At 47.5% G+C, this 26004-nt stretch overlaps 1 pseudogene; it reads right to left on the bottom strand.

Moving 5' to 3' along the window:
• Positions 1-604: 604 nt before the first annotated feature.
• Positions 605-25004, bottom strand: LOC147747171 (uncharacterized; annotated as a pseudogene).
• Positions 25005-26004: the final 1000 nt, after the last annotated feature.

Genomic DNA, 26004 nt, shown 5'->3' with positions numbered 1-26004 from the left:
GGTGGGAGGATCTTACATTCCTCAATAATATATTTGTTTGAATTAATGGTCAAAGTATTCCAATACTCGGTTGACCTTTTGGTTTATTTTCAACAGTCCAAAGATAACAAGTAAAAGTATAAGGGGTATCGGTAAGACAATGAACAATATCCACAATCAATGACAGAAGCCCATTCATTTATCATTGAAAACTCTTGGAAAACTATATGGTTGAATTTAATTTAATTTTCTTAAGTACATTTGATAATAGCACACAACAGTGTGAATTCCTATGGTGTTAAAATCTAGCTTTTACACAACATTTAAAATGTACTTAAAATGTACTTCTAAAAACATTTGGTAAAAGTAAACACATAAAAAGTAAACACATAAAAGTAAACATATCCTTACGGGTGCCCTGGCAATTACCAGTTTACAGTGGGGGAGAGGGTTGCAGTTTAAAGTGATGTGTATCATTTCCGATCACAGAGGATTGTGTATCATATCCTAGTAATTCCAGGGTGAAGTTTGCTAACCCCCATATCAGTTTTTCAAATCTGCTGAAACGTATGGTACCTTTTAAAGATCTGGGCATGTCGATTTTTGGCTAATACAACAGCATCCACTAATCTCTCTCATAGTGATTTGGGAATTCACATACAAATGACAATTTTGTGGTACAAACAAAGCAGCAACTTCCTACTATTGCCGAAATATATACTGCTATTATCTTGTTCCAACTTGGGTTAACTTGATGGACATTGCAGTCACTGGAATATGTGTTTACACAAGGCATTGGATTTAATAGTGCCAAGTTGTGAGTTTTTCTATTTATGTCGTTGACCTGGATACATTTCAACACTTTTCCAAACTGTATTTCTGAATTATCTAAATATTTTATTGTACTTTGGTCCCGTCTGACTAGTTTGTTGTAGTTTGCTGCATACACATAGCAATAACCCTTCCTTAAACTAATTTTATCATATGATGCTACTTTCCTTTCAAAGTATACAGATACTCTTTTTTCAGCTGCTAGGAACTCATCATTTGTTAAATCTTTTATAGTCATTTTCCCCATTTGAAAACACCCATCTATTATCTCCATTCTCTCCACACGTATCGATGGATCCATAAGTCTATTGATTGCATTTTGTATCTCGCCATCAATATTGCAGGTTGCTTTAAGTAATGGTATCATCTGAATTAATGTCACAGTATTCAAAATTTGCATTTCTACATTTTGTGTTCCTTCGATGTGAGACACTATGTAGCCATTTAGGTCTTCAAAATGAAAACAGCTATTTGAAAAGAGTGGCCCATTGTGGTGTACACAGTCTGAAATATGCATTAACTGATGAATATTCATAGTCATGAACCTCTGATCATACAGGTCTTCAAACATTTTGACAAAGGTGAGCAAGCAAGTCTCTGCTCGGTTGATTTCTGAAAATGTTAGACTTTCTTTATCTAGTAAATATATTCCTTTGGAGAAGAGGCAAAAATGTACAAATAGCTGATTGGGTAATACATCAGCTAGTACTGGTATTCCCCAGAAGAGCAAGAAGTTTCTGTATTCAGAGGATTTCCATAAATGTACATCTTCAAGGCTACGAGGAGGTCTTGATATGTTAAATGGAGGCTTGATAGCCTGTAATCTCTTGCTAACAAGGTCTCTGTAAGAGTGTGCTGAAAAGCTTGACTTCTCATATTGCTTCCCGAACCACAATGTGAGCATCAGTTTCATTACACCTGCGCAGACCCCATGCATATAATCTAAACGAAATCCATTAATACATGGGAAAAGGGAAAGGAATAGAAACCGGAAAGGGCCTTTCACACCATGAACTGAATATTCATGTTCACCCTGTTGTATTTTAGCTAATGTTCATTTATATCAGTCTTCAGATTTTCAGTTGTTCTCGGTGGTCCTTCAGGATCATCATCATTGTAAGGAAAAACATGGCAATGCCCCATTCCCGATCTTGAAGTCATAACTGGCTGTAAACAGGACCAACAGCTAAATTTCCCATTGAACTGCTTACTGTTGGTAACCAAACAACGAGCTGGTAGATCACAAGTGCATGAAAGTAGTGCAGCACGACATACAAAAACAGAGCCTGTATGATCTGTAAACATAACTCCCTTTTCCAAACGACTCAATTCCTCAGTTAAAGGATGTAGGTATGTCCACATATATGGCTTTCTTTGCCCAATCCAAATTCCATAGACAAGCATGTTTTCTTTTGCTTTACGTTTTGTTACGGAGAGCTCATTAATCATCAAATACACAGGCCACATGCTTAGTTTACTACTTTTAAAAATGTTGACTCCATCTGTGTTCATAACAAAAGAGATATTGTTTTTCATACTTAATATCCCCTTATCAAACAGGTTTTTGTATCCAATTCCATCATAAACATCACCTATTACAGAGTTTCCATTCTGTTTGTAGTGCTCATATCTGTGTGTTCTCACTTCCTCCGTAAAATCTCTCCTCTTAAACATAGTATTTAGCTGTTCAATTATGGAGTGTTGGACAAAAAAAGCAACAGCACCAGGCTCTGTAAGATCCTTCAGACAATGGGTGTTCGTGCATATCTTTGCATTATCGCTGATGCTTTCATAGCATGAGGAACAGTAGTTTCTTATCTTAGGAATGGGGATCAGGGGGTCGTGCTGGGGGTAGTGTTTTCGAGTTTAGGGTAGTGTTGTGGTGTGTGTGTAGGGTAGTTTTTAGGGTTTAGGGTAGTGCTGGTGTGTCGTGCAGGGTAGTGTTTTAGTGTGGGGACTGGACTGGGTGTAGAGGGATGGTCGGGGGAGAGTTGCGCTGGGGTAGTGTTTTAGGGTTTAGGGTATGTTGTGTCCTCACTTATGACGCCCCCAGAGCGACCGCGCAGCGGACGCGCGCAGCGGGAGCACCGATTGAGCGCCGAAGGTGCGCCAAAGGTAAGCCCGTCCGCGCCTGGACCGCGTCCAGTGCCAGGACCCCTGGACCCCGCAGACCCCAGCCCACCCGCCGGACGTACGATCCCGCCGCCCTCAATGCACTCAACACCGGCCGAATCCCGGGATGCTACAGAGCCACCCCGAGATGAACCCACGGACCCTTCAGCTGCCACGCCTGCAAGTTCACCTGCATCCGGACCTGCACTACACCAGCACCCACCAAGCCGAACAACAGCAGCAACCACCTGAAGTGCATCCTCCTCAACACCCGCTCCGTCCACAGACACGCCATCGAACTCTGGAACCTCCTCGACACCACAGCTCCTGACGTCGCCTTCCTCACGGAAACCTGGATGAACGACTCCTCAGCGCCCGACATCGCCATCGCCATCCCAGAGGGCTACAAGATCACCCGAAGAGACCGCGACAACCAGACTGGAGGAGGCATCGCCATCATCTACAGGGACACCATCCGCATCAAGACCAACACCGACGACACCCTGACAACCGCCGAACACCTGCACTTCTAGATCCACACGGACCCCAAAACCACCCTCAGAGGCACCCTGATCTACCGACCCCCGGGACCACGCACACAATTCAGCGAGGACATCGCCGACTTCATCAGCCCGCATGCCCTCCCCTCCGCCGACTACATCCTCCTGGGGGACATCAACTTCCACCTGGAGAACAACTACGACCGCAACACCATCACCCTGCTCGACAACCTCGCCACCCTCGGTCTCAAGCAGCTGGTGTCCACCCCCACCCACCTCGCCGGACACACACTCGACGCAGTCTTCTCATCCTGCAAATACATCGTCTTCAGCCACGCCACCGGACTCCACTGGACGGACCACAGCTGCGTCCACTTCACCTTCAAAAGAACGACGATCCACCACCACCAGCAACAGGTTGCTCGAAGAAGCTGGAACAAGATCACAGCCGACCAGCTCGCCGCTTCCCTGAGCCAGCACCCTCCCGCCAGCTCAGCGAACTTCAGCCAGGCCGCCGACAACCTCACGAAGTGGATCAGCAACTGCGCGGACGAACTCGCCCCACTGAGGACCACGCCCAGCAGACCCGGCAGCAAGAAGGCCCCATGGTTCACCGACGAACTCAAGAGCTCCAAGAAGAACTGCCGAGCCTTCGAGAAAGCCTGGAGAAGGGAACCAACACCGGACAACATGACCACCCTCAAGCTTGCCACCCGAAAGCACCACCAACTGATCCGCGCCACCAAGAAAACTGCATTCAAGGACCGGCTGGACAACAACGCACACAACTGCAAGGAACTCTTCAACATCGTGAAAGAGCTCTCCAACCCCAACGCCGGCAACAACGACATCACCCCATCGCAAGACCTCTGCAACTCCCTCGCCGCCTACTTCCACAACAAGATCGCGGACATACACAACAGCTTCAGCACTCAACCGACGCACGCCACGCCCGAACCTCCGCCCCCCACCACCACCCTCCGCGCCTGGACTCCGATCAGCACCGAAGACACCGTCCGCATTATGAACTCCATCCACTCCGGATCTCCAACCGACCCCTGCCCTCACCACGTCTTCAACAAGGCCGACGCTGTCATCGCACCCCACCTGCGGGACATCATCAACACCTCCTTCGACACCGCCACCTTCCCGGAGAGCTGGAAGCATGCTGAACTCAGCGCCCTACTCAAGAAACCTACAGCGGACCCCACCGAACTCAAGAACTACCCCCCATCTCGCTCCTCCCGTTTCCAGCCAAAGTCATCGAGAAGACCGTCAACAAGCAGCTGGCCGCCTTCCTCGAGATGAACGGATCCCTCGACCCCTCACAGTCTGGCTTCCGAGCCAACCACAGCACCGAGACCGCCCTCATCGCGGCCACCGATGACATCCGAGCCCTGATGGACAACGGAGAAACAGCGGCCCTTATCCTCCTAGACCTCTCCGCGGCCTTCGACACTGTCTGCCACCGCACCCTAGTGCAGCGCCTCAGCAACGTCGGAATCCAGGAGAGAGCACTGGAGTGGATCATCACCTTCCTCGACGGAAGAACACAGAGAGTCCGACTACCACAGTACAAGTCAGAGGCCACCGAAGTCATCTGCGGCGTCCCTCAAGGATCCTCGCTGAGCCCCACCCTCTTCAACGTCTACATGAGCCCCCTCGCGGCCATCGCACGCCAGCACAACCTCAACATCATCTCCTACGCCGATGACACCCAGCTGATCCTCTCCCTGACCAACGACCCCGCCGCCGCCAGAGCCGACCTTCACGAAGGGATGAAACACGTAGCCGAGTGGATGACGACCAGCCGCCTGAAACTGAACTCAGACAAGACGGAGGTCCTCATCCTGGGCTCCTCGCCCTCCGCCTGGGACGACTCCTGGTGGCCCCCCGCCCTGGGCACCGCACCCAAACCGACGGACCACGCACGGAACCTGGGCGTCATCCTGGACTCCTCCCTCTCCATGACCAGACAAGTCAACGACGTCTCCTCGTCGTGCTTCAACATCCTGCGCATGTTACGGAAGATCTTCCGGTGGATCCCCACCGAGACCAGGAAGACGGTTACCCAGGCCCTCGTCACCAGCCGACTGGACTACGGCAACGCCCTCTACACCGGAACCACCGCCAAGCTCCAGAAGAGACTCCAGCGGATCCAGAACGCCTCAGCCAGACTCATCCTCGACATCCCACGACACAGCCACATCTCCGGACACCTGAGAGACCTGCATTGGCTCCCCGTCAAATGTGTGTAAATGTATAGGCATTTATATAGAGCACTACTTACCCGGAGGGTCCCAAGGCGATTCGACCTCTGCGAAACCCTTCCTGGCTTCCCTGAGAGATGGTCCCTTAATGGGTATCTCCAGGGTGAGACCAGGCATCCCCGGCGGTCTGGTGGGGCCGTTAGTGAGGATGAGGCAAGCTAATGCCCAGAGTTGCCGAGTGTGATCGCTGATCAGAGTGGGCACCGAGGCGAGAGAATTATCGAGTCCGCTGACCCTGGTCCAGAAACCTGCCGCGCCGGGAATCGAACCCTGGTCCCGGGCCGTCCTCTGCTCTCGGGTCTGCCGCCTCTAACCAGTGAGCCACACTACCTCACGTCAACAAAAGAATCACCTTCCGTCTCCTCACCCACGCACACAAAGCCCTACACGATCAAGGCCCGAGCTACCTCAACAACCGCATCAACTTCTACGCTCCCAAACGCCATCTCCGATCAGCCAGTCACGCCCTCGCCGCCGTCCCCCGCATCCGAAGAACGACAACAGGAGGAAGGTCCTTCTCCTACCTGGCCGCCAAGACCTGGAACTCCCTCCCGACCGACCTGCGCCTGACCCAAGACCACCTCTCCTTCAGGAAGAAGCTCAAGACCTGGCTGTTCGAGCAGTAGCAGCACCCCCTCCCCCCACCCCCCCAAGCGCCTTGAGACCCTCCGGGTAAGTAGTGCGCTCTACAAATGTCTTTGATTGATTGATTGATAGTGTAGGGTAGTGTTTTAGGGTTTAGGGTAGTGCCGGGGACTCGTGCAGGGTAGTGTTTGAGTAAAGGGACCAGACTGGGGTCGGGGGAGAGCCATGCTGGGGATAGTGTTTTAGGGTTTAGGGTAGTGTTGTGGTGTTTGTGTAGTGTAGGGTAGTGTTTTAAGGTTTAGGGTAGTGCCGGGGGGTCGTGCAGGGTAGTGTTTGAGTGTAGGTATCGGGGGAGGGTCGTGCTGGTACTAGTACTACTCTCTACTACTCACTGTACTCCTCTCTAATACTCACTTTCTACTACTCTCTACTTCGCACTCTCTACTACTCACTCTCTATTACTCACTCTCTACTACTCTCTACTACTCTACTCATTCTCTCCTACTCACTACTACTCACTCTCTACTACTGACTCTCTACCACTCTCTACTACACTCTACTTCTCACTCTACTACTCTCTACTAGTCACTCTACTACTTTCTACTACTCTCTACTACTCTCTCTGTACTACTCTCTACTCACTCTCTACTACTCTACTACTCACTACTACTCACTCTCTACTACTCTAATACTCACTCTACTACTAACTCTCTATTCCTACTCACTCTACTACTCACTACTACTCTCTACTACTCACTTCTACTCTACTATACTCTACTCACTCTAATACTCTACTACTCACTATCTACTACTCAGTTTCTACGACTCCCTACTACTCAGTCTCTACTACTCTACTCTCTACAACTCACTCCCTAATACTCACTCTCTACTACTCACTCTACTACACACTCTCTACTTCTCTCTACTCTCTACTCTCTACCTCTACACCCACACACATATGCACACACACACACACATATATATATATATATATATATATATATATATATATATATATATATATATTTATATATATATATATGTGTGTGTGTATATATGCATACATATATAAGCATGTATATAATCTGCATATGTATGATGTAAATACAAATATAAATGCATGTATATATATATATATATATATATATATATATACACATATATGCATACATATGCTTGATATGTACATGAAAGTGTGAAGGACACTAATAAAAGCAAAGCTAAAAAGCCACCTAATTTCAAACAGAATTGCTTTAACTTAAAGGAGGGCGAGACCTAATTCATTTTCAATGCTTGTTTACTTGGATTATTTATTATTTTTTCACATTCGCCTTTTTTTTAAATTAGATTTCTGTACTTTTCATATTTTATTCTTTCTCTAGTCATTGCCACTTTCTGGACGTTTGGATACTTTGCTAGATTGCTTGTGGCCTCCCGTTTTGTGAGTAGTATTTTTTCCCTGTTCTACTTGCGTAGCGCTGACGCGATGACGTACATTGTTTGCGTGGCTCCTAATAGGACCGCAGTTCAAAGTTTGGGAGGTTGTCAGCCTAGGCTGCGTGATGGCGCTGCTCGTATCGCCCGACCGGCCACGGCGGTAAATTTAAATCAATGCTCTTGAGTGACCTGCTCTGAGCTGCTGCCCCTGTTGTGAGCCTGAGGGATTCTGATGGGGATCTCCGGGAGTGCACGCACGTTTGCCATTCCCAATGGACTGGAGACGAGTGAAAACGTTTGATCAGACTCTGGGGAGTAACCGGAATTGCTGTCCTTGCATGTAAGTGTGAGACCAGTGTCAACTGTTCTTTTTAATGCTTGCCTGCTAATGTAGAGTAAATGAGTAAGTGAGACTGAGGGGTGCATTGCAGCCATCTGAGTATGTGTGTGTGTTAATCATTTTACATTATACAAATACTTTGTGCAATTGCTTGCAGTCAGTGGGTGCGGCCCTTACAGACGTGTAGCTCACTCAGAACGTCTGCCCTGGTGCGGGTGCGGGCCGGCTCCGAACAACTGTTTCTGGCTCCCCTAATTTCTTTTTGGTTTATTTCTCCAAAGATCCAGGAATACTCGCAGTTTGAAGGTTCGTTTCACGACAGTAACATTTGACTAATAATGAAAAACTGCTTAAGCTAAAGCTAGCTCGTATTTTAGAAATGTACTGTTAAACAGTTATGTTCTTGCAGGTTGTGATCCTTGTTGCTCACTTTAATTGCAGCGAAATGGGCTCCAATATTAGTTGGCATGATGTAAAATGCACTGGGAAGATAAAAATGATCCATAAACCATACTATTTTTTCTCATTTTTTTTAAACGTGTTGCACAAGTTGAATTTGGTCAGCTGCAGGAAAGGTGTTTTCATTGTGCTTGGGAAGTGATCAATGTGGCTTAACGGTCATCGCTGCCGGCTTTGCAACTGGGGAACGGGGTTCGAGTACCGATGTGGACTCAACAGCCTGTTGTTCTGGGCAAATCACTTAATCTTTACATGCCTGAAAGAAGAGGAATGCGACTGTGTGCATTTTAATTACCGCTCCACTACACTTTGGTTGAGTTCACACTGAAAATCTGCCCAAAAATATTTGCAGCGATATGGACCATTACCATATTTCCATCCATTTCCATAATTCTTACCCAGTCCCTTCAGAGACCAGGCCCCCTATGGTTCGGGCTTGACCCTCCCAGGATTTGGGCAAACCCTCCCAGAGAGGCAGGGAAACTGATTCCATTTTCTGCTTGTTTACATGGCTGTGTTCCGCTGCAGGTCACTCTGTACCTGTATCCATTTATCTGTTTTTGATAACAAATGTGTGCTTGACTTAGACCAACCTGTTGACTTTGCCAATGCATGTAGTATACGTATCACAAACCTGGTTGCTGTTGTACCACAGAAAATTGTGCACTCGAGGGGGTGATTTTATTAGCAGTGTGTGTGTTGCTGGTGTTTATGTTCACGGGGACAGCCATTGTGAGGTGGTGCTGTGCCAATCCTAGGGCTCTGGGGCTGCCCTGGGCGCAGGCATGATGGTGTGATTATGTCTTGAGTATGACTATCTATGGTGACAGTGCAATGGTTGTGGGCTGTGTTACTGCTGAAAGTACAACAAGCACTGGCAATGCTATTAGATTCACCAGGGCACATCTTATATGTTCTTTTTGCCTGTTACCCTGCTCCCCCCCGTCCCCCACGGATTTTTTGGGTATATTGCTTGACAAACCTTTCTGGAGTGGAACACACTAAGGCCTACTTCTTGCAAGTATAAATCTTTCTACTGCATGCTTTCTAGGTAAAGTATCTTTCTCTCTCTGTGCACAGATCCACTCTTATAACCTATACATTACTATCCTGTATGAGACTGAAGGTACCAGCAGAATATGGGTATCAGGCCTGCTGCAGAGCACTGATGCTTGCAGAATGCCTGGACACCATGCAGAGGGAATCCCAGCAATGAGGTGCACCTGGACCTGGGTGGACGCAGTGGGCTTGGTTGACTGGGGAAGAGCCTTCTTTGTCACCAGGTTGAGTTGCTTTTCAAACGCTGGTTCTCCATCACCGGTTCTTTCTACAGGGGTATACGCACAGAGCTATTTTTCTACCTCAAGCCTCTCTGAAATTAAAACATATCTACAGCACGTTTTCTAGTGCCCAAAAACGCACAACATGTTCCCCTCAGACTTTCTTAAATATCAAATCATGTAGGCTTCACCCTGGTAGGTTATTTACAATTAAGAATGTGCTGTCTTTGAAATGGTAAGTGGTAACAGTTCCAAGTGTAATTCTTATTTCACAGAGCGTGAGGTGTTTTCATGGCGCCACTGAGGCGGCAATACCTGAACTTCAATGACTAAGCTTCTCAGATCTGTTCAGTTTTGCAGTTGTCAACTGCCATGGTTTGTTAGTCATTCTTCTGGCGCGATGCCCATCGCTGCTCACTCATTCGGATCAGGTGTCGTGGACACCAGGTGGGGTAAGTTGCCAGCCTCTGAGGTAAGTCAGGCGTTATTTCAGCATTGCCAGGCAATCCGACTGCTCATGGTAACAGATGCCATTGAAGACTGGATGAGAAAAGCTGAAAGAGGCCTGAGCTCTGGGTACCTAGGGATATCCCGACAGTCGGGGTGTGAAAGAGAAGTGGAGCGATGCTAACGTCAAAACCTATGTCACGTGATACGTAAAAGGTTAGGACTGGACAGGGCCAGTCACAGGCCAGGCAGCGCAGGGCTATGGCAGGCTCAGTCAAACGGCAGCTGACCTGTTGAGAAATCTACTGCTTCTTTGGAGCTCAGTCCTCTTTGGAACAAACTGGGATGACAACAAGTGTTATCTGAAATACCCGCAGTCCTGTCATTGTCCATTTATGTCAAAGTTGTAATATGCACGTTTTCTATCGCAGTATTTTTATGCTATGGGGGTTTGCTAGGCACTCTATCACCATGTCAGGGTTACTTGGCGCTGTGCCGAGATTCAGGGACTTTTAAGGCAGACAAACTAAAGGGAAAACAACTAGGAGTTTGTACCATAATCAAGGAATCTGTTACTCTGCTGCGTATCCATCTTTTCTACGTCACCATTTATATAGATCTTGGTTTCCAGCGATAGGGCAAATGTGACTATTAACGAGTAATTGACAAAGAATTCTGTGGTGCTGGAAGGTAAAACATGCTATTCACATGCAAGTGCAAAGTTAAACACTGCAAAGGCAGCGCAATAGGGCAAGCAACTCGTATATGCAACAAAATTAAAATAGATTTCTACCAAACCGGCGAAACTTCACGTTCATTTCTGAAGCTCACAATAAGATCACCGATATCCAACCATGTATGTAAAACCCAAAGCATTGCGCATATTTTGGAAATTTATACACATGTTCTTTGTGTGTCTGGAGATGAACACAAAGGAGTTTATGTGCAAACGGCCTTTTGCAGTACATTAGCAGTGGTGGCTGGTAATTTTGACAGGGAAGGGGGCGGGCGGGCCACAAATACACCCATACATTCACAAACATGCACTCATGCACCCATTCATAGCGCTCATTTACAACAAATTCATATGTTTATACATACACGCACGCACCTAACATTCAAAAACACAAAACGTACCTCTCCTGCAGCTCAGAGAAAGGTAAGCCTCAGAGGTCCTAGGAGTGGTGTGACTGCTGCTTTCCTGTATAGCCAGTGAGGGAAGGCAGCAGTCCCCTACTCATCACAATGTGGGATGGGTTTGGTGAGAGTTGCTGACCCGACCCCACTATGAAGATAAGGAGTGTCTCGCAGGCTGACATTTGCTCAGCATGACAGAAACTCTTCCTCTCTGGAAAAAGGTGAGGGGGTGTGGCCCCTTCACCCTTATGGGTGGGCCGCAGCTGAACATTAGTAGTACCAAATAGTACTCCATACAAAATGCTTTTCGGTAACCTGCATACAGATGTTAATGCCTCCGTCTCTCCTATTTTTTATATGTAGAGCTCTCCACTCTAACTGCGGAGATCTCTGCACACATATGGCTGCGTTTAGAAGTAAATGTGGGAGGAACGGTGGCATGGCTGGAAAATGCGGAATGCTTGCTACTAAATGGGAGTGGTTAAGGGAGGAGTAAGGAGGGGATTAGCGATGGTTAAGGAGCGGGTTATGGAACGACATGCACGCACCCACAAGACAGCAACCCTATTGATGTTCACAGACTCCATTTCTATAGTTATGCTTGCGCTTCAAAACCCCATCAGGCGTAGCAAGCTCTATATAAATACAAACCTCTATCCCTTCACTATCCCGCCACCTACACTTCTATACCCAAAAAACGGAATAACATATCCACTACTCAAATTTCTTCATATTTTGCTATACCAATTTTCAACACTAATCCTTTGAGTTCCAGAGTGGCGTGCTACTTGCCAGAAAAGCGCTTCAACATCCATCGGGGTAACAAGTGCTATATGAATGCAAACCTTTCTTCCCCTTTTATCCCTCCGCTATCCGTCTCACTCCAAATAACTGATTAATATCCACCATTTGAAATTACTTTAATATTTCACCATATTAATTCACCACTAATCCTTTATGGGCTTCCTGAATAGCATGTTTCAACACCCCATCAGGGGTAACAAGCGCTATATAAATACAATCCTTTTTTCCCTCCTCTATCCTTCTGCTATTACCCTCCTTCTTCCCTCTCTCCTGCCTCCAGCTTTTCATTATTTATATCTTTTCTATTCATCTCCCATCCCATCATTTGCAATTATATGCCCCTGCTTTCCTTGTCAGTCCTTTATTCTCGCTTTTTTTTTACTCCGCTTAGTATCTCCTTTCTCCATCTCTCACTGGTATCTACTTCATATCACTGTCACTGGTATCTTCTTCGTCCATCTCTTACTTGTATCTCCTTCGTCCATCTCTCACTGGTCACCTTCGTCCATCCTTCACTCGTATCTGTTTCGTCAGTTTCTCACTCGTATCAGTGTACCCAAATAAATTATAAAGGCCGCCGCAATGGGCCAGTGCAGCGCGGCCGCCGTTTGAAGTTGTTGACTTTTCCCCACATCACCTTGGGACACCACCACTTTACTATGGGACACCACCACTTTACTATGGGACACCACCACTTTACTATGGGACACCACCACTTTACTATGGGACACCACCACTTCACTCTGGGACACCACCACATCCACATCACTCTGGGGCACCCCCACATCACTCTGGGACACCACTGCTATTAATTTATATATTTTCAAAGCCAACACATATTAAAGAAAATTGTCATTTACAATACCAATAGCTCACACTTTCCTAATGCGAGACCTATTGCATTGCAAATGCTTGTTTTCTGCCTGCCCCTTGTACAGTGGCACAGAATGGGTCACTGATAAAGTGTGCTTGCATGGCCACTGTTGTCCAACCTTAAAAGCCCAAATTTAACACATTTCATGTGGAGCACTCATGCCAATATAAACCTATGAAGTAACTCCCGATCTTTGAAATCTTCTGAACTTTTGTGAAATGCACGAAATTTTGGAAATTTTGAAAAAAACTTCACAATATTTCAGAGGAAAACTCTGTAATGCTGAACACCCCTAAAAAGAATTGGTTTGGTTATGACATGATGTTTGCTGGATTATATTTTCATTTGATGAAGAGCAAAACATAACCCCAGTTATAACCAATTTGTAAAACCAGCAGATTGAGAAAATCATGGGCTGCATTTTTTTAAATTTAAATGTTGAACATGCTCTCTTACTCTAAATCCTATAGGTCTGCATTTTGCTTCAGTCTATACCGTTGGTTTTAGGAAAAGGGTAGCTCTAAACGACACTACATGGCGCTAGAGGATAGTAGAAGGCTCCAAATATCGTAAAATAGCTCCTCACTGACAATAATACTTGCTAATTACAACAAATACTGTGGCAGCGCTACATAAAAGTATATATTCAGTGACAAGTTTGCTTAGTGAATGTAATCACTTTTTTTATTTTTTAAACTTCATTTGCCTCTTTTGGCACACACCGTATTTGGAGGTGCAGCGCCGTCGTCCACATACTGAGCTAGTGTCATCGAAGGCGGGGCTGACAGGGTCCAGGGCTGCAGCAGTCACCGTAACCCAACTGCTCTTGTGTTTGGACTGTCTGCAGCCCGGAGTACAGCATGGGACAGGCAGGCCACACCAGAGAGAGACACAGCCAGCACCGACACCACAGACACAGGTGAGGAGGAGGAGTGCGGGCTGCCGCGTGAACACCCCCCCCCCCCTGCGCCAACCCCCCCTGCGTGACTCCCCGCGCTCATTGCCGTTAGTATTCCGATACTGCTCACAAAGAATACCACTAGTCTTCAAATAGTGGTCCCAAAGAATACCAGTAGTCTTCAAATAGTGGTCACAAAGAATACCACTAGTCTTCAAATAGTGGTCCCAAAGAATACCAGTAGTCTTCAAATAGTGGTCACAAAGAATACCACTAGTCTTCAAATAGTGGTCACAAAGAATACCACTAGTCTTCAAATAGTGGTCACAATCAATGAGACTACCCTTCATTTTGCTCTTGAAATAGCACAAGAGCTGCAAATAAACCCTAACAGAATACTACTAAGCTTCAAATACTATTCTTATAGAATACTACTAGTCTTCTTTTAGCAATCAATTGAAGTATTCGCTATGTATTTGAAGGGTAGTTGAGTAGAACTAGTATTCCCTCATTAGCATATTTCGGCTTGTGGGCATACTACTTAGCCTTCATGCTTACTAAATGAATACTACATTTTAATAGTAAATGAATACCACTGTAACCACTGGAATCACACTATTTGAAGATCTTCCATTTTGGTGAGGGTTCACACAATAGACAGTGAAAATATACTACATCAAGTCGAATGTAATACATGTGTTTTGCCAATGCATCTGTTTCAAATGGCTGCATCCAACTAGTGTGACAGTTAAAATGACAAATATAAATATCCTCTTAAATGCAAGAAGGGACATCTTAATGTAAAATTATTTACAAAAGGACCAAAAATATTGCAATGGCATTTAAAATCTATAAAAACATTAGTAATGTAAAAAAGCTAAAAATGCCAAAAGAAATACCAAAATAGTATAAATATTTTATCCGATACGTAATGTCCATATTCAACTGTTATCATGTCATGATATCCTGTCAGTGCAGCTAGATATACTCATTTATATATAAAATATATAAATATATATATATATGTATGAAATTGGGTTATAAGTTGAGAGGGGTGAGTGCTCCACTCAAATATTAAACACAATCCTTTTTAGAATGAACCACAATAGTCACTAAATAAACCTGTACTTAACCCTCTGGTAGCCCCCTCAAGTAATAAACACATTCTTTGTGAAGGTGAACCACAAAGGTCACTAACGAAATCTGTACTTAACCCTCTGGTAGCTTGGCACAAAAGCAGTCAGGTTTCACTTATAGGCAATGTGTAAAGTTTTTATCCAGCACTCAAACAGTAAAAAAGTGAAAACACAACACAAGAAAATCCCAAACCAATTTAGAAACATTTTGCAAGCTTTAATAAATAAAATGACACCAAAATTACAAAAATCCAATAATAAGAACTGGAGTTATGAGTTTTAAAAGTGTTGGGTTAAAATAGCAACAAGAAGCACAAAGCCAAAGTTGCAGCTATATGGTCACGCTGGTGGGCGCTGCGGCTGTGAGATAAAGAGCAGGTCTCCATCGTAGTTTAATTTTGGTGGGAGACACATGCAGTATTTGCTGACGCGAAAAGTCAGTTCGCTTACGGGAGGAGACCAGAGATGGTTCTTTTCCCACATGAAGAGCCTAGAACCACTAGATTTTCACCTAGTGTCCAGTTCTTATAGTTTCGAGGTAGAAAGAGTACACTCTAATATCAGCTAAGGGTATAGTATCTGGGGATGCACCCCCTGGGGTCATAAGTCACTTCAGCAGAGGCCAGTAGCAGGGCTCCGACAGGTCCAGTTGGTGTTGGTCAGCTTAGGAATTGCAGGGAAGGCATTTGGAAGTTTGTTGTGTCCCTGTAGTTCAAACAGGAGATCAGTCATCTGACCCTTGGAGTCAGTTCTGGGGTCCTGGGTTCTACTGGCCCTAGCCAGAATTTCGATTACGCCGCAGTAATTCAGTAGTTCCGAGTTACTCTTTTATGCTGAGTTTCAAATTGTTACATGATTACTGTTGCTTGCCTAAATAAGAGTATTTTGATGGAAAAATCCAAACAATGTAGCACATTTAGCAAGCGAGAACAGCCACTTTTGCTTCCTATTCATGTTCAGCTGCATTATGCAGTTTTAGTTGCTAGGGTGCCAAGAGCACATTTATCAAGTGCGAGTGGCTGCTTGCGCTCACTATTTATGTTCTGTCGCATTTAGGGTGATTTCATAGCGCATAATGCATCTTTTGCACTAAGAAATAGTGTTAAATGCAGATTTACTCGTCTCATGTCATTCAAGCATAATCTTGTGAAATTCTTTTTTTATTAAATAAATCTTTTTATTAACTGTGCTCATATTATCAGACAGTACAGAGCATTGTTCAAAAAGCATGTGATAAAACAACATTTTGCCACATAATTTAGGGTTGACATGGACACAAGCTGGGCTTTCAACTGTTAAAGACCCGGTACCCCCCACCCCCCATCGCCCTGTATCTTCACCATGGCCCCCAGATCTTTTTTCCATTTCTTAGTGCAACCTCTACTCTTATAGTCTCCTCTGCTGTCTGGCACCAGTCTAGATCTCGCAACCACTGGTCCAATTGCTAAGGAGCCTGCGCCCCCCCGCCACTAGTTATATTTCTTCCCAGCTGCCAGTGCCAGCCAGATCTCATTATATCTGGACCAGTCGATAGCCCCCTTGATCATTAGCAATAACCACCTGGGTGCTAGTGGAACCGGTGAACCCACAACCTTCGCCATTGTGTCTGTGACCTTTGACCATAAGGGCACTATCTCTGGGCACTCCCATATTATATGGTAGAAGGAGCCATCGTCTTGACATCCCAGTGCACTAAGGGCCAACTGACTCCTTCTCCAGGCATACAAGTGGGTGCAAGGATAGTATACTCGATGTAGAATTTTTAACCACACATTGAAACCTGGTGCAAATTGCTTCCTCTCTTGGGCTTTGCAGGGCATCCTGCCAATCATCATCTTCCAGGGCACCTATGTCACTCGCCCATCTCTCCTGCAACAACACTAATAAGTAAGGTATGTTATTTATGAGTTTGCGATAGATAGTGGAAGTGGGTTTCTCTAAGATGGGATCTAGGAGCAGCCTATCCGATCTAGCTGCATATACCCAGTCCTTGACCACCTGGAGCTGGGATTCCCAATAATACAACTGTATGTCTGGGAGGGCCATCCCCCCATCATACACTCCTCTCGTCAGCTTGCGCAACGCAATCCTGGGGTTGCCACCCTCCCAGAGCAGCGTCCGCACTGCCTGAGATACTGGTGTGAATACCCCAGCCGAAATTGGATTTGGTGTGTTTTGTAAGATATAAAGGAGTCTAGGCAGTGCTAACATTTCAAACATTACAGCTCGTCCCATGAGGGAGAGGGGCAGCGACGGCCAATTACCCGCGTCCGTTACCAGGCGTGTCAGTTGGGGTCCAGATTCCTGGCATGGAACTCCGCCCTATCTCAAGTGATGTAAACTCCCAAATACTTGAACCCGTCTATGGCGATTGATGCAGGGCACCTGGTGGGGATCCGCGAGGGAGGACCCTATAGCGAATAGATCACAGACTTCGCCCAATTAATAGTGTATCCCGAGTAGCTTCAGAAGAATTCAAAAAGATGCAGCGCCTGCGCCATCGACTGTTAAGGTCTGGCCATATAAAGTATGATATCATTCACGTATAAAGAGATACGCTCTTCCCATTTGCTGTTCAGCGCCAGACCCCAGAATGACCTGTCCCTCCTGATCCAGTGAACCAACGGCTCTAGGGCCAAGGCGAACAGGAGGGGGGACAAAGGGCACCCCTGCCTCGTTCCCATTCGGAGAGGGAAGGCTCTGGACACCGTACCATTAACTCTCACTCTCGCTATCGGTTGCTGATACAGGAGGCACACCCAACTACAAAGCGCAAGATTAGCAAAATTAGCAGCTATAGTGCAATAATCAGGATGTGTGCTTACAAGTGTGCGTCCGCTGCGCGTCCTGTATAGCATCCGATTTTTATGGGGGAAGGCTGGGCCGCTAAAATGCCAACCACCTCTGCAACCGGAAGCTGCCTACTCCCTCCACAACAAACGGGATGCTCCTGCGGCAGACCGGGGAAGGGCAGACTAATCCTCTGAAGTAAGTGCCAGCATATCTTTTAAAACTAAAAAAAAGTATTAAACACCAGACTTGGGCAATTTTTAAAAACGAACTGTGCAAAGCGCAAGATTGGCAAAATTAGCAGCGAGTGCAATAATCAGGATGTATGCTTACAATCGCGCGTCCGCTATGCGACCTGTATAACATCCAGTTTTTATGGGGGACAGTTGGGCCGCTAAAACGCCAACCGCCCCTGCAACCGAAAGCTGCCTACTCCCTCCACAACAAACAGGATGCTCCCCCGGTGGACCGGGGAAGGGCAGACTAATCCTCTGAAGTAAGTGCCAGCATATCTTTTAAAACCACAAAATGTATTAAACACAAGACTTGGGCAATTTTCAAAAACAAACTGTGCAAAGTGCAAGATTTGCAAAATTAGCAGCGAGTGCAATAACCAGGATGTGTGCTTACAATCGCGCTTCCACTTAAGAATGACGCTGACTGGGGAGTGATCAGAGATTCCCCGGGCCAGGATGTGGGGCTCCGCATATTCGCCCATCTGGTCAGTGCATGCAAAAAGGTGGTCCAGTCTGGAGCAGGGCCCATGTTTGGCCAAGTAGAACGTGATTTGTCTATGTGTGGGATGATGTATGCGCCACAAGTCCCCCAGCCCTGCAACCCACTTTCCCCTGAACCACAGTCCCCCGCCCGAATGATCCAATTCCGCGTTCATTACAGCATTCGTGTCTCCCCCTACCAGAAGGGTTCTCCAGGGAAGGTCTGCCAGGAAGCAGCCCAACCGTGCAAAAGCCGTGGTGTGCAGGCCGGGCGGGATGTAGCATGAGCACAACACAACAGTCCGTCCCTCCCATCTACCCGCCACTGCCACCATCTATCCCGAGTCATCTGTCTACTTGCTAGAAACTACCATGGGAAGGGTGTTTCGAATCAAGATACCAACCCCCCTCGAGCTGGATGTAAACCTGAATGAGCCACCATTTTGTATCCAAAGTGGTCAAGTGCCTTACATCTATTGCCTCACAGATGTGTTTCCTGCAGGAGATCCACATCAGGGAAGTGCCGCTTCAGGTGTTGCAGCATCAAAGCACATTTAATTTTGTTACCCAGCCCATTTACGTTCCACGTCCATATTTTAACCTGCGTCTGTTCACTAATTTGTGGTTGGGGACCTCACTCTCCTCGGATAGACCATGCCCCCCTGTGTCCTGTTGAAGCCATTCTCACATGCACCATAGCTAGTTTGATAATGTGCAAAACATACCTTTCCCCAAGAACCAACCCCCCTACCCCTCTAACTCCCCCCTCCCTGCCTCCCTGCTCGGTGGGTCTCCAAACTCCCACCTTCCAAACTTGCAGGGTGCCTGTCGCCCCATCATCAACTTGGAAAGGGAACGTAGGCCTGCAGTCAGCAGAAATAATTATACCTAAGTAACAAAGGTTAAACCCGTCAATATAGATATATCACAACAATCCTCAGTCAACTCCCCGGTCTCACTCCCCCCCAACAATCCCCGCCCTCCCTGAATCAACATTAGCGGCATCGAGCCCGAATATCAACCCGTAACATGCCCACAGTACTCAAGTTTGGTGGTCAAGAGTGTTCCTCAGAGTTCCTGTTCTGGTCCGGGGCCCCAGATTACATTTGCACCCCCATCACCAAGGGTGTATGTTACCTCAACTCAGTGTGCTTACCACAGTCACCTGGGCCCCCTCTGATTGCGCACCTGGGTGTCTGGTGCTGATCTGTCCGCACCCGCTGGGACTCGACCAGGCTGGTGATTTTCGGATCTGTGCGGGCCTCCGTTTCTGCTCACTGTTCGCCACCCCTCCAGCCAGTCACTGGCCTCTTCCGTTGAATCAAAAAAATATGCCTTGATTCCATCCAGGATCTTGAGTCGAGCTGGGAAGAGCACCATGTACTTCACATCTTGTTCCCTGAGGGCTCTTTTTACCCCTTCAAAGGACCGTCTCTGACACTGGACATGAAGAGTGAAGTCTGGGAAGAAGCGAACCATAGCGTTATCTAGTTGAAGGTCCCCAGAAACCCGTGATGCCTGCAGGGTGGCATCACGATCTCTGGAGTTCAGGATTTGGGCTATGAGGGAACGCTGAGGGGCCCCGGGCTTAGGCCTACCTCCGCGCGCGGTGGGCCCTTTCCACCGAGAAGAAGTTGGAGAGGTGCTTCGGTTTCAAGTGGTTAAGTATGAGGTCATCCACAAACCAGTCCGTGGATGGCCTCTCCAGACCCTCCGTGATTCCCACTATGCAGATGTTGTTGCACTCACACGTCCCTCTTGGTCCTCCAGCCGTGAATAGATGTCCGTTTGGTTTTTCGTCAGGCAGCTACTTGTTCTTCAAGTCATTTTGTCTTGGATTGGAGGCTGCCGATACCAGTCTCTGCCACCGCCACTTTGTCCGACATTTTCCTGACGTCTGTGCGCAGTAAATTAACCTCCTCCGTCGCCGAGCCCAGCTTAGGTTCCAAGGTGCCATGCAGTTCCCTGATGGCCGCCATGATGTCTCTGAGCGAGGGGTCAGGGTGGTTGTCCACTGTCTCCTCCTGTTGGCTCGTCCCCTGGAGCCCCTCCTCCTTTCCCATTGCCACTGTGTATTTTTTCTATGTGGTTGGACGGGCCCTGTCCCAGCTGTCGATTGCAGCCCATATCAGAAGGTGTAGTCCTGGCGCATATGGTGTAAGGGGCACCGCTGATCGGATAGCTGTATGCCTGTGAGGCCCCTTGGCGTCGGCCTCAATCTCATAAGACGCCCACTGTGGCAACTCTCCCTCACAGAGCGCCGAGCGTCTAATTATCGCCAGCTCCGGTCGCTTCTGCCCTTTTCTCCCTTCGTGCGCTTTCCCCTCTCGTCCAGCGCGCATGCGCTGGTGTTCCGCTCTTGCTCCGGCGCGGCACATCATCACGCCAGGCACCGGAGACTAGAGCGCAACACCACATATCTCCTCCTTTTACCAACAACACAACAACAATAGTGGTTCCAGTTCAATAGTCACTCATATCATAGTCTTTGAAACGAGGGGGCAGGGTGACTGCCCTCCCGGCACGGGTTTGTCTTACCGGAGTGAGCTCTTCCCTGTTACCTTCACCGGGAAGACTCCTTTCGTCTCTCTGTGTGCCTTTTTAGGTCTCGCCTGTCGATGCGCATGCGCATCGAGCAAGGCGAGAGTATTGCGAGTTATCCACTCTTTATCTGCACTGCAAGGAATCGTGGCGATTCCTTGCAGTGCCCGTGACTTTTAAGGTCAATGCGCATGCGCATTAAGCTTATGCGCATGCGCATTGACCTTAAAAGTCACGGGCGCGTGCATGTCCGTCTTCCCGCCGTCTCGCATTTCCCCTGTCGCACTTCTCCTCCCCCCTCCCCTCTCTTCCCTCCAGCTTGTTTTTTGTTTATTTGACCCGCTCCGCCCCCTCCCCTTCCCGCCGTGTCGCATTTCTCCTCCCCCCTCCCCTCTCTTCCCTCCGGCTTTTTTTGTGTTTATTTTACCCGCCGTGTCGCCGTGTCTCCGATCCTTTCGCTCTCCTCCCCCCTCCCCTCTCTTCCCTCCGGCTTCTTTTTTTTTGTTTATTTTACTCGCACCTCTCCCCTCTCCGCCCCCGTTCCGCCCCTACTCTCCTCCCCCCTCCTCCTCTCCTCCCGCCGTGCCTCCCCTACTCTCCTCCCCCCTCCTCCTCTCCTCCCCTGCCTGCCTGCCGCTACCGGACGACAACAAACCACAATTTCTAATGTGATAAATGCACGCGTGTGTGCTCTGTGATATTTTTAAGCTGTCGTATATTTGCATTAAAAATGCCATATACACCGGAATGTTATTCGCTCGGTTGGTTCGTGTTAAGCGTTGTACTATTTCCATTACGGATCAGTATATTTAAATAGAATTAGCGTGGACAATAAATCTCGCACTAAAATGTATGTATGCTGTTGGTCTTCATTTGCATTGACGTTTCAAGCTGCCTGTTTAGCTGAAACCCGCAAAACGTGTATATACAAATAACATCCATGTTAATTCCGTAATTCAGTTTAAAAGTAGTGATCGGTGTTTGTGTTTTAACGTAGCCTATTTCAGGTGGCCAAGGCTAGAGTGAAATGTGCATGTCAATAACGCACTTTAGCGCTGGCTGGTAGCTTTTACACGTTTCAGATTAAATACGGAGGCCCTGCACTTTTTTTTCGCAGCACCATAATGCTCACTCATATTTACTCTTGTGCTATGACTTTTCTAAAAAATAATAATAATAATAATAATTTCGGTTTATTTCCTACAAAATTAACCGATTGGAACAGAACCGAGCAGAGCTGTGGCATGGGATGAGGGTAAGCGCCCGCGGCCCCCACCTCGGGCGCAATTCTTTCTAATGAGGTCATGGCTGGGACGTCTGCCGATAGTGTTTGCTTTTCTGGGGGAGGGGCGTGCGCATGTCATTTTTTTTTCTTCCTTATTTGTAGTGCATGTGGGCCTGGGAGCGTCCTTGCAGGCCGACGGGAGAATCTCTTACTGTTGGCAATGTTTGTGCCCCCTGCCCACGCTTGCACCCACACACATCCCAGCGATTGGGACCGGTTACATGTTTTCTCCTTCAAACTGTACATTTTCTTGCGGTGGTCTCACTCACGGGCATGTGAATTCCTGTAAAATAAGTGATTTCTGTTTTGCACAGCAGCATTGCATTCCAATAGTCTGTTCTTTTTGTTATATGTGACTTGAGGCTGCAAGGATGACAGGTCTTCTCTGACTGATGTAAAACTGCCCAGTCCCGTCTTGCAGATGTGCGGGGGAGGGGGTGCATTTTCTCGTTTATACTCCATTTGACTAATCCCTCCACAGTTTTGCTAGCTGCAGAAGAGACTACACATTTCTCACAAGTGATACTGCATGCCTCTAACTCTGTTAGACATTGCTATTTTTTTAGTTTTCATAGAAGAGCTTATGGCAATCCTAGAGGGAGCGCTACTATGTCTTTCAACATTTACTATAAACAATCTCTGTACTGCACTTGTCCTATGTTCAGAAAGGTACAGTCATATTTGACTCGCATGATTTCATGGCAGCTTTGCATTCTGGGACGTGTAGTTTTGTCAATTCAAGTTGAATAACTCTTTCTAGTTACAAATCTACTGGACGCTGTTTTCAGCCTTGGTCTTACCACCAGGAGGATATATAACCCGCTGTCCCCTCACCCTCACTCTCACTCATCCTCACTCACCCTCAACACCACACACTCACTCACCCTCACTCACCCTCAACACCTCACCCTCACTCACTCACCCTCAACACCTCACCCTCAACTCCTCACTCACCCTCACTCTCACTCATCCTCACTCAACCACCCTCAACTTCACTCACCCTCAACGCCTCACCCAACACCTCACCTTCACTCACCATCAACATCTCACCCTCACTCACCCACAAAACATCAGCCTCAACCCCTCACCCTCAATCACTCACCCTCAACCATTCACCCTCACTCACCCTCCCTCACCCTCAATTCCTCACCCACACCCTCAACACTTCACCCTAAACACCTCACTCATCCTCAACGCCTCCCCCTCACTCCCCCTCACCCTCACTCACCCTCAACACCTCACCATCACTAACACTCAACACCTCACCCTCACTAACTCTCAATCCCTCAATCACCCTTCCCCTCACTCACCCTCAATACCTCACCCTCACTAACACTGAAACCCTCAATCACCCTCACTCTTACTCTCACTCACACTCTACACCTCAGCCTCACCCTCACTCACTCACCCTCAACACCTCACCCCCTCAACCCCTCACCCCCTCACCCTCACCCGCCCTCACCCTCAACCCCTCACCCTCAACACCTCACCCCCTCACCCTCAACTCCTCACCCTCAACACCTCACCCTCACTCACTCTCAACACCTCACCCTCACTCACTCACCCTCAACACCTCACCCTCACTCACTCACAATCAATCACCCTCAACCCCTCACCCTCAACCCCTCACCCTCAACCCCTCACCCTCAACACCTCACCCTCAACACCTCACCCTCAACACCTCACCCTCAACACCTCACCCTCAACACCTCACCCTCAACACCTCACCCTCAACACCTCACCCTCAACACCTCACGCTCAACACCTCAACCCCTCACCCTCAACCCCTCACCCTCAACCCCTCACCCTCAACCCCTCACCCTCAACCCCTCACCCTCACTCACCCTCACTCACCCTCACTCACCCTCACTCACACTCACTCACCCTCACTCACCCTCACTCACCCTCACTCACCCTCACTCACCCTCACTCACCCTCACTCACCCTCACTCACCCTCACTCACCCTCACTCACCCTCAACCCCTCACTCACCCTCACTCATCCTCACTCACCCTCACCCACCCTCAACCCCTCACCCTAACTCACAATCACCCTCACTCACCCTCACTCACTCTCACTCACCCTCAACCCCTCACTCACCCTCAACACCTCACTCGCCCTCACCCTCACTCACCCTCAACACCTCACTCACCCTCACCCTCACTCACCCTCAACACCTCACCCTCACACAGTGCAATAGGTCTCAGAGGATTTTTAGTTAAAGCTTTTACAATTGTTTATGGCTTTTTTGATTTGTAATTCTTTAGCATTGGCTACAAAAAATAAAAATGCAAAAGATTTACAACAAAAAACCCATAAACAATTCTAAAAGCACTAACTCTAATGCTGCGAGACCTATTGCATTTCCAATGCTTGTTCCTTCTCCCCAGCCGGGGCCATGTTTGTCACTGCTCCTTCCTCTGCTCGTGATTCGTCGTTCCCTTCATTGTCCTCTAGAGCAGGTCTTTCCTTCTGCCTCTCCTTACTTGTCTCCGTCTCTTCCTCTCCATTGGTTTGCCTCTGATCCTCAGTCTCTTCTTCCTTGTCCGCCGGCCACTGCATGATCCTGTTGACCTTTGCCATACGGCCTTGGGACCACACTCTCCCGTCGCTGAGCAAGGCCGCTCTACCATACACTTCTTGAACTTGTAGGGGTTTGCTGTACTTGCTCTCACCTTTCTTTTGGAGAGTTGGGAGTTTAACTCTAACCCATTCCCCCTTTTCCAGGACGGTGTCTTTGGTGTTGTGCCTCTTGTTTTAATGTGCAGCGTACACTTTTTGGGCTTTTTCCAGGTTTTGTTGTACCACTGTCGGCGACCATTTGCTAGTCACTGTTTTTTCTCTCCATACCACATTGTCTCTTGTAAAGGGGAACCTGCCTCTCAGTATTTGGAAGGGGCTGTATCCTAGCACCGTCGGTGTGATCCTGTATGCCCACAGCATGCCTTGGACTTCCAATTCCCACTCTTTCCCCTGCATTACGGCAGCCTATATGGAACCCATCAGTACACGGTTGAACCGTTCCACTTGCCCATTACATGCGGGATGGTACATTGCTGTGTGTTTGGACTTTATACCATTCCTCTCCATGTACTTGTTCCATTTATCAGAGGTGAACTGTGGTCCATTGTAACTTAATATTGTCTTCGGTATTCCTTCCCTCAAGAACAGTGAGGTGAGAAATCTCAACACTGCGTCCGTGTCCATGGATTCTTGCACATCTATCTCAGGCCATTTGGAATATTTGTCTATGACCACGCACAAGTATTTGGCTATACATCTGTTGTCGAGGACAGGACCTAGTATGTCCACTGCAATATCTTCCCATGGGTTCTGGGGCTGCTCAAATTCCCCCAGCGCAGGCCACAGTGGTCTCAGTATTTTATCCGCTCCTTGGCACTGGACACATTCTCTGACTTGCTTTTCTATCTGACTGTCCATTCGTGGCCACCAGTACATTTGTTTTACTCTGATCTTCGTTTTCACGATGCCTAGGTAACCTTCATGAAGCTGGTTCAGTAGCAACGGGATTAAAGTCACTGGAGGTATTACTTTATCACCCCGGTACATAAAAATGCCTGAG

This window comes from Lissotriton vulgaris, chromosome 1_1, assembly GCF_964263255.1.
Source record: "Lissotriton vulgaris chromosome 1_1, aLisVul1.2, whole genome shotgun sequence".
NCBI lineage: Eukaryota > Metazoa > Chordata > Amphibia > Caudata > Salamandridae > Lissotriton > Lissotriton vulgaris.
This window is presented reverse-complemented; position numbering and strand designations above follow the sequence as displayed.